The 12,731-nt window shown below is 44.5% G+C and overlaps 1 protein-coding gene across 2 annotated transcripts in view; it reads left to right on the top strand.

Annotated features, from left to right (window-relative positions):
• Positions 1 to 276: 276 nt before the first annotated feature.
• LOC126556186 (mitochondrial genome maintenance exonuclease 1-like) overlaps positions 277 to 12,731 on the top strand; it is a 306,337-nt gene continuing 293,882 nt past the window's right edge. Inside the window, exon 1 of one of the 2 annotated variants that reach the window (XM_050211410.1) lies at positions 277 to 281. The gene's annotated coding sequence lies outside the window, so the exon portion shown is untranslated. Of the gene's footprint in view, positions 282 to 8,402; positions 8,408 to 12,731 lie in introns of those variants that run through there. The other variant, XM_050211409.1, reaches the window with a different exon arrangement.

The following is a 12,731-nucleotide window of genomic DNA, read 5'->3' as shown; positions in this document are numbered from 1 at the left end:
TTAGTCACCCCTGTCGAAAAGTGCAATGCCCTTGCTGCACAATTTGCAAATGCCCATCTTCTGGGTGAAAATATTGCTAATCCTCTTGAGGGTAATGTAGCCGTCAGCATGTCGCAAGTCAAAGAGGCCAGCTTCTCAATGGCTCGACGTGACCGTGTCCACACTCTTACTGCGACATCCGACCTGGTCGGACGTGTTCTTTACGTGCTCCTTCCCGTAAACTATGCCTGTGAGATTTTTTCTGTGCTATTCTGTGCTTCTTCGTGATTCTGCTGCCCCATGTGCTGTGCAGTGTTGTTACCTGTGTAATCCGGTTACATTCTCACCCGGTGATATTGTACCCCAGGGTAGAGTGCACGTGGTTTTGTGCTGTGCAGGGGTGTGCTGTTGGGTTTTACCCAGACAAATTTATTTTTAAGTTATACCCGTTCTATTGTGCATAAATTGTGTGCCTGTACGTTTAAGGACAATAATATTTTTTGGGTGTGTTGTGAAATAATTATTTTTTGTGGACAGTGCAACATAACGGCCATTGTGAAGTGAACGGACAATACTCCTTTTTTTCTGGGCCCTTCACCTTCCCTCGAGAGGGATTTTCCCCCTCTCGGCGGCCCCTCTCGTAATGAGAGGACCATGCCACATTTTATAGATAAGGAGAATAAGTATGATGACATGAAATTCTTAGTGGTACAAACTTCCGACGGTTCTCCTCTCCCTAAAAATCCTTTCGTTATTGGAAAATCCTTATCCTTCCATGCTGGTGACCTTTCCGAGCCTGGAAAATTAATTGACAACGGAAAAAACTCTTCATTAAGACCAGCAGTGACCGCCAATTCCAATCCCTCCAAACCCTTTCCAAACTCGTCGACAGTACCAGTGTTAGTGTGATCCCTCACCAAACCCTAAACAGCGTACAGTGCGTAATCTACTCTCCTGACCTAAAAGACATTAGCGACGATGACAGCTGTAATGAAATCAAAGACCAAAATGTAGCTTCAGTGCGCCGTTTCACCCGCAAAATCAATAATGAAATAGTTCCAACCAACATCTTCCTGCTCCGTATCAACGCCACCACCATCCCGAAAACCATCCGCCTCGGTGTTCTTCAAGTACCGACTAGTCCCTACTATCCAAAACCTATGATGTGCTACAACTGCACTAATTACGGTCATACCAAGATGAATTGCAAAGCAACACAAGCCAACTGTTCCAACTGCGGTAACCCTGCCCACGGAGACTGTATCGTCGATCCCGTGTGCGTGAATTGCAAAGGACCCCACAACGCCTTCTCCCGCGCCTGCCCTCGTTACAAGCAAGAAGAAGCGGTAATTAAGTTCAAAGTAGATAACAATTGCTCGTACGGTGAAGCTCGTAGATTTTTATCCTCCCCCGTAGTTCCTTCCCCTGTCCAACAACGACTGACATACGCACAACAGACTGGCACTGACGAAAAAAACGCGACCATCAACGCCCTTAAAGCTAAACTGGAAGAACACTTATTGTGTGCTCATGTAAAGCTATGTAAAGTTATAAAAATAATCGAGTATGCCCGAGATAAGGCAATAAGGATAAGGCAGAATAAGGAGGAAATGCCTTATAAATCTGTGAAAATCTATTCAACACAAGCGGTGTTGACAAGTTAATTAGTTAGTTAGTCAGTTTAATTTTAGCTTAGTTAGTTAGTTACGTAAAAAAAAAATTATCAAGTTCAAAGCACACCTAAAACATGAAGTGCTTAACTTAAAGTTGCCAAACAAAATCTATTAAAAATGTTAATTCATTCCGTCTTCAACCACCGAGCGATTAAGACGTCTTCTAAAGCGCTCCTAGGCGACGAAATAGGCGAGATTGCGATAACAGCAAAGCCGTTGACCCAGAAATCACGCATCGTAAGTGATAGTGTAAAACGCGTGCGGAGCGATCCGTGTGTTCGGCGTTCAGTTATGCCCTCCGAGTGTAGGTGTCCCTGTGCAGTGTTGTGTGTGTAGGTGAGAGAGCGGTGCCGCCTATAAGTACTCTCGCTCCATGCGCAGTGTACTACTTCTCTCACGAAGTGCCGTCCGGTAGTTTATTCTTTCGTATCGTGTCATCCCTCTCCCTCTCATTTGTTCTGTGTTGATCCGTTGTGTTGATGGATCAGAAACGTGCCTCACTACAGTGAAGCGCAATAGTTCTGATCTAAGACTAACAGCCAAGAAGAGATCGGTTTTGTATCACGGGGCATTTTTGCACCAATCAACTCTTCGTGCCAAGGTCCTTGAAGTTAAAAATTTGTACGCTTCAAGCTTGGTTGACGGAAAGAAGGTGTATCGCGAGACATCCTCACTCCGAATCACCTTCGAGGGTACAGTCCTTCCACATTTCCTTCTTTTTGAGGGACTTCGTGTACCAATCTGTCGACCATTCGTAACAAAAATTGCGAATTGCATTAACTGCAGTCAGATTGGGCATTCCGCTCTTTATTGCACGAATGCAACAAAATGCAGTAAAGGAGCGCACTCCACATTACAGTGCAAGTTCACAGCTGAAAAGAGTCTGCATTGCAATCAGCAATGGCACGAGGTAAACGCCTGTCCTGTCTACCGTAGAAGACAGAGGCAGAGCACAAGCGGGCCACTATAAAAAGTGCCAGGGGATCGTACGCCGATGTTCTGAAGACGGCCCCAAGCGTGAATCCGTTCGACACGCTCTCAATAGTAGCGGAAAACGAATCGTTACCCAATCTGGCTCCTTTTACGGGAGTAAAACGATCAATCTTCCCAAGGTTGCCAACAAAAAAGACCTTAAAAAAGACACAGGGTGTGCGGGCTAAATTTAACACCTGGCCTTTGGGTTTATATCTCAGGGTTGAGTTGACGTATCGAAATGTTTGATATGTCATTCGATTGCTAAAAGTTGTGCGAACAAGTGTAAAAAATGTCTAGCTCCGTAAATATGTGGAACCCGTCCGAATTGTACAAGCGCGTAACGTGTGTTATGATGGTTTGTGCCGGCCATAAGATTGCCGAAATTCGGAAGGCGGCGATGTGTTCGCTGAATACCGTAAAAAAAAATACGCGTACAGCTCGAGGAGTGTGGTGAAGACGTGGATAGTGTTATTGTTTGCAAACAGCATAGCAGGCGGTCAGATTGTGTGCGGACCCTGGAATCGTTGCACTACTGGAAAGCCTCTGAATTAGGTAGTTTTTTAAATTAGGAAATTTAATTTAAATTAGGAGGAATAGTAGTACTACAGGAAAGAATAGGCAGAGTAGCATACGAGCATTTTAAATTATTGTATTGCGCTTTAACCATGTTATCGTCTACAGCCTTTAAAGAGCACTGGCACTATGCAGGCATATTATTGCTTGGCATGTTTTCATGTTTGGGAAATTTTCTCCCTTTGAAATCGCTTTTAGACAACCTATCACATATACAACCTACGTACACGGGGAAACGGAGAAAAATTTAAAATCGCAATTTCGAAAGCCGCGGGCCACGAGAGATTTCAAAATGAGAATTTCAGGTTCTCATGAGTGTCTGTGAATTTTTCACGAAATCACAATTTTGAGATTTTTTGACAACTTCTCTACGATTTCAACAGTTTCAATTTTCCCGTGGCCCGGGCCCTTCAGATTTTTGGACAGTTTCTCATCGATTTCAACAGTTCCCGATTTCTTTCAGTACACATAGCAACTCTAATACTTATCAAATAGCGATATTCCACCATCAATTATTATTGCAATTACTTGTAAATATGCATGAACAGCAATTTGCCGGTACAAAACACACTAGTACTAGTATTGTTCAACTTATCGATCTCATCTGATGCAATGCGGTTGGGCCCAGGAGATTTTTCGGACTTGTTTACATTGAAAGTACATGATTTATTTTCTGATTTACAACGCTCGTGCAATATACTTTCACAAAAACTTCGACATCGATTATCTTTGCTGTGGTTCTTAGTCATAGTATTTTGCACCTTGTATTGAACTGAGCTCTGATGAGCTAACTGATCTTTAATGTCGATCAAACTTTTCTTGTTTTTTGGGTTTCCGGGTGCCGGGTTCGATACATCATATTTCCTACCAGTTCAACGATATGCTATCTTGCTTCAATTTGCGCTGCTCTAATTCTCTATCCTGTGTCCTTTGCATGATAAATGCGTACGTAATACTTGGATGTCCTGTTTGATCTGCTACATGTGGTCTTATAAATCGTACTCATCAAGCGTTAAACAACTTTTTCTAAAATATATGACTGATTTGTACAATAATATTTCTTAATTCAACTGAGATATTTTAATATGAAATTATTTACTATTTGTTACTACTACTCATAAAAAAATGTGCATCCTTGAATTGTGTTCTTGAACTGAACTTTAGTTTAAAATGTGCTCAGTTGTATTAGTTACGCCGTGCAAGCCTCGTAACGGTTACCGAATCAACCGATTTGACAGCTTGAAAACAATACAACCCAACGGAGTATGAATCCCTCTAACGGATTCATACTTCGCGATGCCCGAATAGAACTTATAACGCCCGATTGATGGTTTACTGTTGAGAACGCAACCAACATGCGTAAACAGATTACAGATGTCATGTGTGACATATCGTATATGTAGTTGGCGCTGAATCCGCCATAACTCAGTTGTCCAAGAGATAATCCTCGGTATAGATGATTTCATGATCGGAACTTCCTTCGTAGAATCTTACGAAAAGGACAACAAAAAATAACGGATACTTTGTATCGATTATCAACAGGTCAAAGTTTCTGGTTTTACGCTCACTCTTACACCTGCCGTCGCTGTTTGCCCCTTGACCTTCGCACGGTGGCACGGAAATGTCCGGAACAAAGAGATAGACTTCAATGTTTCCAGTGTAACGGGCTCGGGCACCGTGCTAGCCAGTGCGAACAAAGATTCGCGAACCAACAAGGTAGAAGTGTGAACTAGATAAATCATGTTCAAGCCGCGCTTCCGAAGAAAACGATTCGTTGAGAGGGGAAAAATATCATTGGCCGTTATTGACACAGGCAATGAAGTATCGATCGTGAGTCAAGCCGTGTCCAGGGTTTAGGAAAGTGTAGGACAATTGCGTGGTTTCGGTGGTATAGTACAAAAAACCGTAGGTGAAATGGTGATCAATATTGAAATCGATAATGACGAATACGAGATCGATTTGTTAACATCAGACTTTGCAACTTTGCGTGTAGTGATAGTGAAAAAGAAGGAAGGAAGCAATCGAATTTGCGTTGACTTTCGGAAGCTGAACACAATGATTTTAAAGGATGGTTTTACAGTTACCTTGATAGAAGAAGTTTTGGAAAATCCTATCGAAAAAGAAAGTCGCAAGTTTACAGCTTTTGCTACGAAGTCAGGTTTATACGCATTTAATCGTTCGCTATTCGGACTGTGTAATTCGCCAGCAGCGTTTATCAGATTCATCAACTAGGTGTGCCTGCAGCAGCATCCAAGCAGGTACGACCACCGTCTGTGGTTGTGAAACATCCTTCGATAATCCAACTTAAGGATGATCTCAAATATATTCCTGACGAGTAATGATATGAGTCGTAATAGGTGTTAAAGTCTTCATGAAATCAGTTGAGAAATCCAATAAACAAATGATTAAATACGTCCAAGGAAACAAGGATGCGAAGTTTTACTCGCATGACATGCCTAAAGAAAAACCGTACAAGGCTGTCCTATGCGGATTACCACTGTTGGATGCTAAAGAGATCATACCAGGCTGCTAAAGGAGCTATGCGCTGTACTTATTGTGGTGCAAAGCACATGGCCAATGACCCTGAGTGTCTGCAAAGAGCGAAATATCGCCTGATCGGTCAACGCGTATCTGCCAACCAGCGGGTGAATACGCGCGCTACTCCGGCGCTGCTTAAAGTGCAGAACGATCCAGAAACGTTCCCGCCGTTGAAAAAATCTGCTGACATAGCTACCCCGGCCAACGTTGTTACTGAAACAACTCGAACGAAACCTCCGACCATCTTTATCCCTCCTGGCATGCAGTATGCCATGGTAGCGAAGATGACAACGCCATATCAAGCTACTGCACCGTAAACTCCTCTCCCTGAAAATTCAGAGGCTACCCTCCATGCTGCGGCAACGTTGATGCAGATTTTTTCTGAGATGGTTGAGCGGCTAAGCACATGCCGCACCTGTCGCGACCAAATCACCGTTATCGGGGAGTAAACTATTCGCTGTGGGTAACAAACTTCGTGCAGCAACCTGGAACGCTTGTTCCGTGAGATCGAAGAAAGTGCTGACTTGCTGACATGCGTCATCGACGACAAGTCATCGACATCGCATTCATCACCGAGACGCATCTTAAGTCGAATGCACATAAATTTTGCACTTCCCGGCTACACTTTTATTAGAAAGGATCGTCGGGGGACTATCCGAGGAGCAGGGGTAGGTAACGCCATTAAACGAGGGCTACGGTTCACTCAGTTACCCAACTATAACACAACAATGTTAGAAGCCATCAGTGCTGAACTCCAAGGTCGGCATTGGCCTTGGCCACGATGCTGCCTTTAAACGCGATCTATCAATCATTACTAGGACAAATGCAGTTTTTTTATTATTTATTCAATTTAGTATGACGGCTCTACGCCGTATTGTCAAACAAAATGCACGTAGATTTTTGTTTTTGAATAGACGGAACCAACTCTACTACCGGAAATGGAAGCGAAAGTATCCACAACCCAGCGCGATGAGGAGAAAGCAGTAGAGAAGAAGAAGTTCGATCGCAAGGGTAAAGCGTCAGTAAAGAAGTCCCAGGACAGATACTGGGCCAGACGGCCAGACCAGGGTAGCCTCAAGCAGGCACTGGAGACTGTCAAGGTCACTAAAGCACATGTAGCTGTGCCATTGACTGTCTCAACTCGGGGTGTAGGAGTCCAAACGGCTATGTCTTATGGCCGTACTTGCACGACCTGGAAATACGCGGGAGATAGGAAAGATTATTTCAATCTACCAAGTCTACCGTGTACACCTGTTACGTGCACACGTCAAGCTCTACAAAGCTCAGCAGATACAAACGGAGTGTCTGTCAACCTATGGGGCGTTACGCTGAATATTAGTCGGTAATTCAATTCGGGAATAAATGGAGACCGTCGAGGAACTGCCTTCAGCGATGATGGCAGTCATGGACTCCATGGGCAAGATCGAGGTGGATGATCGTATCTTGGATACTTCCGTCTTGGATACGCCGAGATCCCAAACATCACCGACGTCGATGAGCGAGCGGAGACAGCAGCCCTCACGTTGAATCCGGATACCATCCTAGCATTGGCATCCAATTTTGCGACGCCTGTAGTATGGCGAAAAATGTTTGAGGAGATGTAGGAGCTCAAACGTTCAAACGCTCAAACACACCCTGACCAATTCCGCTGACATTTGGTCTGATGGATACGGCGAGCTTCAAATATTCGTGGACCTCTACGTCTACAAAATTGTATTAGGTGGTGACCTAAATGCACGACATCGTATGTGGAATGCGCGCCAACTGTAGCGGTAGACTTCTCTTCGACCATGCTCAGAGAGGCCAATACACAATCGAGGTTCCGGACTTTCCGACCTACATTCCATCATCAAACTCGAGTAGTACTCTTGATTTATTCCTAACCAATGTCGGGATCGAGAAGCCAATGACGCTGGGTGAGCTAAATTCTGACCTTTTCCCAATGATCACTGAAGTAACCTTCGCAGCAAACCGTGGTCCAAAGCTACGGCTCAAGGTAACCGAGGTTAATACCACCGATGAAATTGACCTTGCGATTAATAATCTAGAGAGTGTGATCAAAAATGCTGAAGAGGCATGTGCTAGGACCATACCCGTTACAGGTGAGTTTCTGAACATAGACCCTCGCACATTAGACTGATACGCATACGAAGAATTTAGAACCAAACCGATTCAGAAGAATTTTTCAAAATAATGGAGATACACAGTACTAAATGAAAACAGCAACATTGGCGAGAGTGATCTCCTCTAGGGTTGCAGACATTCGAAATGCTAACTTTGGTCGTGTAGTTGAGCGATTAGATATTCGGTCTCCGCCTTTATGGAGAGTTGCTAAGATACTTTAGCAGAGACCAAAGCCCGTACCTCCTGTCTGTCGGTGGTAATATTTTAGTCACCCCTGTCGAAAAGTGCAATGCCCTTGCTGCACAATTTGCAAATGCCCATCTTCTGGGTGAAAATATTGCTAATCCTCTTGAGGGTAATGTAGCCGTCAGCATGTCGCAAGTCAAAGAGGCCAGCTTCTCAATGGCTCGACGTGACCGTGTCCACACTCTTACTGCGACATCCGACCTGGTCGGACGTGTTCTTTACGTGCTCCTTCCCGTAAACTATGCCTGTGAGATTTTTTCTGTGCTATTCTGTGCTTCTTCGTGATTCTGCTGCCCCATGTGCTGTGCAGTGTTGTTACCTGTGTAATCCGGTTACATTCTCACCCGGTGATATTGTACCCCAGGGTAGAGTGCACGTGGTTTTGTGCTGTGCAGGGGTGTGCTGTTGGGTTTTACCCAGACAAATTTATTTTTAAGTTATACCCGTTCTATTGTGCATAAATTGTGTGCCTGTACGTTTAAGGACAATAATATTTTTTGGGTGTGTTGTGAAATAATTATTTTTTGTGGACAGTGCAACATAACGGCCATTGTGAAGTGAACGGACAATACTCCTTTTTTTCTGGGCCCTTCACCTTCCCTCGAGAGGGATTTTCCCCCTCTCGGCGGCCCCTCTCGTAATGAGAGGACCATGCCACATTTTATAGATAAGGAGAATAAGTATGATGACATGAAATTCTTAGTGGTACAAACTTCCGACGGTTCTCCTCTCCCTAAAAATCCTTTCGTTATTGGAAAATCCTTATCCTTCCATGCTGGTGACCTTTCCGAGCCTGGAAAATTAATTGACAACGGAAAAAACTCTTCATTAAGACCAGCAGTGACCGCCAATTCCAATCCCTCCAAACCCTTTCCAAACTCGTCGACAGTACCAGTGTTAGTGTGATCCCTCACCAAACCCTAAACAGCGTACAGTGCGTAATCTACTCTCCTGACCTAAAAGACATTAGCGACGATGACAGCTGTAATGAAATCAAAGACCAAAATGTAGCTTCAGTGCGCCGTTTCACCCGCAAAATCAATAATGAAATAGTTCCAACCAACATCTTCCTGCTCCGTATCAACGCCACCACCATCCCGAAAACCATCCGCCTCGGTGTTCTTCAAGTACCGACTAGTCCCTACTATCCAAAACCTATGATGTGCTACAACTGCACTAATTACGGTCATACCAAGATGAATTGCAAAGCAACACAAGCCAACTGTTCCAACTGCGGTAACCCTGCCCACGGAGACTGTATCGTCGATCCCGTGTGCGTGAATTGCAAAGGACCCCACAACGCCTTCTCCCGCGCCTGCCCTCGTTACAAGCAAGAAGAAGCGGTAATTAAGTTCAAAGTAGATAACAATTGCTCGTACGGTGAAGCTCGTAGATTTTTATCCTCCCCCGTAGTTCCTTCCCCTGTCCAACAACGACTGACATACGCACAACAGACTGGCACTGACGAAAAAAACGCGACCATCAACGCCCTTAAAGCTAAACTGGAAGAACACTTATTGTGTGCTCATGTAAAGCTATGTAAAGTTATAAAAATAATCGAGTATGCCCGAGATAAGGCAATAAGGATAAGGCAGAATAAGGAGGAAATGCCTTATAAATCTGTGAAAATCTATTCAACACAAGCGGTGTTGACAAGTTAATTAGTTAGTTAGTCAGTTTAATTTTAGCTTAGTTAGTTAGTTACGTAAAAAAAAAATTATCAAGTTCAAAGCACACCTAAAACATGAAGTGCTTAACTTAAAGTTGCCAAACAAAATCTATTAAAAATGTTAATTCATTCCGTCTTCAACCACCGAGCGATTAAGACGTCTTCTAAAGCGCTCCTAGGCGACGAAATAGGCGAGATTGCGATAACAGCAAAGCCGTTGACCCAGAAATCACGCATCGTAAGTGATAGTGTAAAACGCGTGCGGAGCGATCCGTGTGTTCGGCGTTCAGTTATGCCCTCCGAGTGTAGGTGTCCCTGTGCAGTGTTGTGTGTGTAGGTGAGAGAGCGGTGCCGCCTATAAGTACTCTCGCTCCATGCGCAGTGTACTACTTCTCTCACGAAGTGCCGTCCGGTAGTTTATTCTTTCGTATCGTGTCATCCCTCTCCCTCTCATTTGTTCTGTGTTGATCCGTTGTGTTGATGGATCAGAAACGTGCCTCACTACAGTGAAGCGCAATAGTTCTGATCTAAGACTAACAGCCAAGAAGAGATCGGTTTTGTATCACGGGGCATTTTTGCACCAATCAACTCTTCGTGCCAAGGTCCTTGAAGTTAAAAATTTGTACGCTTCAAGCTTGGTTGACGGAAAGAAGGTGTATCGCGAGACATCCTCACTCCGAATCACCTTCGAGGGTACAGTCCTTCCACATTTCCTTCTTTTTGAGGGACTTCGTGTACCAATCTGTCGACCATTCGTAACAAAAATTGCGAATTGCATTAACTGCAGTCAGATTGGGCATTCCGCTCTTTATTGCACGAATGCAACAAAATGCAGTAAAGGAGCGCACTCCACATTACAGTGCAAGTTCACAGCTGAAAAGAGTCTGCATTGCAATCAGCAATGGCACGAGGTAAACGCCTGTCCTGTCTACCGTAGAAGACAGAGGCAGAGCACAAGCGGGCCACTATAAAAAGTGCCAGGGGATCGTACGCCGATGTTCTGAAGACGGCCCCAAGCGTGAATCCGTTCGACACGCTCTCAATAGTAGCGGAAAACGAATCGTTACCCAATCTGGCTCCTTTTACGGGAGTAAAACGATCAATCTTCCCAAGGTTGCCAACAAAAAAGACCTTAAAAAAGACACAGGGTGTGCGGGCTAAATTTAACACCTGGCCTTTGGGTTTATATCTCAGGGTTGAGTTGACGTATCGAAATGTTTGATATGTCATTCGATTGCTAAAAGTTGTGCGAACAAGTGTAAAAAATGTCTAGCTCCGTAAATATGTGGAACCCGTCCGAATTGTACAAGCGCGTAACGTGTGTTATGATGGTTTGTGCCGGCCATAAGATTGCCGAAATTCGGAAGGCGGCGATGTGTTCGCTGAATACCGTAAAAAAAAATACGCGTACAGCTCGAGGAGTGTGGTGAAGACGTGGATAGTGTTATTGTTTGCAAACAGCATAGCAGGCGGTCAGATTGTGTGCGGACCGACGCGTTCCTGGCCGGATTGCAGCAGCGGACGACGGCCGATCCCCGCATCGGCATCCGGGCCCTGGCGCGAGGCGTTGGCGTGGCCCCGTGCACCGTCAAGGTGGCGTTAAATGAGGACCTGCGGAACGCGTCGTACAAGCGACGTAGGGGACAGCTCATAACAACATAAACGCGCGAAAAGCGGCTTGCCAACGCTAAGCGCTTGCTGAGCTGGCTGAAGCACCCGGCGCAGCCAGGCACGTTGTGGTTCTTCTCTGACGAGAAGAACTTTTGTCAAGACCAGAAGCACCCCAAATGACAATTTGAGAGCATCTCACTATAGCGAGCGTGATGACAGCTGATGGTTTCCATACTGAGCAGCACTGACTGCCTGCCTGTTCCATAGTGAGTAAGCATTCTGCTTCTCTCCTCCATGGTGAGCAGCAGAGGTTTGTATGGAGAGCTGACTGCCAAGCAAAAAATGCCCTCATGAGCCTCTCTCTCATTCGCAGACCAGCCTTATCACACGGTAGCGAGCTCGGATTTTGCATCGGCACCCGATCTTGCTCACATGAGCTGCATGGTATGATCGCCGTGTGTGGTTATGTGTAGCGTGTGTGTGAACTCCACCCACATTTTGCTCATGCGAGTTGAACTTTTTACCGTACGGTATGACCACCGTGTGTGGATATGTGTAACGTGTGTGAAGTACACCCACATTTTGTCACGGTGTTGCTGTTCGGTATGATCACCGTGTGTGGTTATGTACATCGTGTGTGTGGACAACTAACGCTAGCTAGACGATCAGCTGAACTTTATAACCGCCAAAACATTAGCTGTTACTGGATTGTGCAAAAATCGCTACGATATTTATACAAAATTGAACGAAAGGATAAAGGATGCAACTACGAGCGATATTTTGCATCTGGTTCATGTTGGTGTCGTACATAAGCTTCTGCTAGGGTGGACCGAAGGAGATCTTAAACCCTTCAAAAAATGGTCTAAAGATGAGATAGCCGAAATTTCAGAGGAGCTTGTAAGCATACAATTGCCTTCAGAAATCCACAGAAGATTTAGGTCCCTGGAATCGTTGCACTACTGGAAAGCCTCTGAATTAGGTAGTTTTTTAAATTAGGAAATTTAATTTAAATTAGGAGGAATAGTAGTACTACAGGAAAGAATAGGCAGAGTAGCATACGAGCATTTTAAATTATTGTATTGCGCTTTAACCATGTTATCGTCTACAGCCTTTAAAGAGCACTGGCACTATGCAGGCATATTATTGCGGAAATTTGTTGAAGATTACAAAATAGTGTACAACCGTACATATTTAGTCAGTAACGTTCATCTGCTAATTCATGTATACGATGACGTTTGTAAATTTGGCCCTTTGAACACTATTTCCACATACCCTTTTCAAGATAAGCTACAACATATTAAGCATAGTTATGTACGATCTGGCTACCGAAGTTTACAACAAGC

This window comes from Anopheles maculipalpis, chromosome 2RL, assembly GCF_943734695.1.
Source record: "Anopheles maculipalpis chromosome 2RL, idAnoMacuDA_375_x, whole genome shotgun sequence".
Classification (NCBI taxonomy): Eukaryota; Metazoa; Arthropoda; class Insecta; order Diptera; family Culicidae; genus Anopheles; species Anopheles maculipalpis.
Note: the sequence above shows the minus strand (reverse complement) of the source record. Positions and strands in the feature narration are given on the sequence as shown.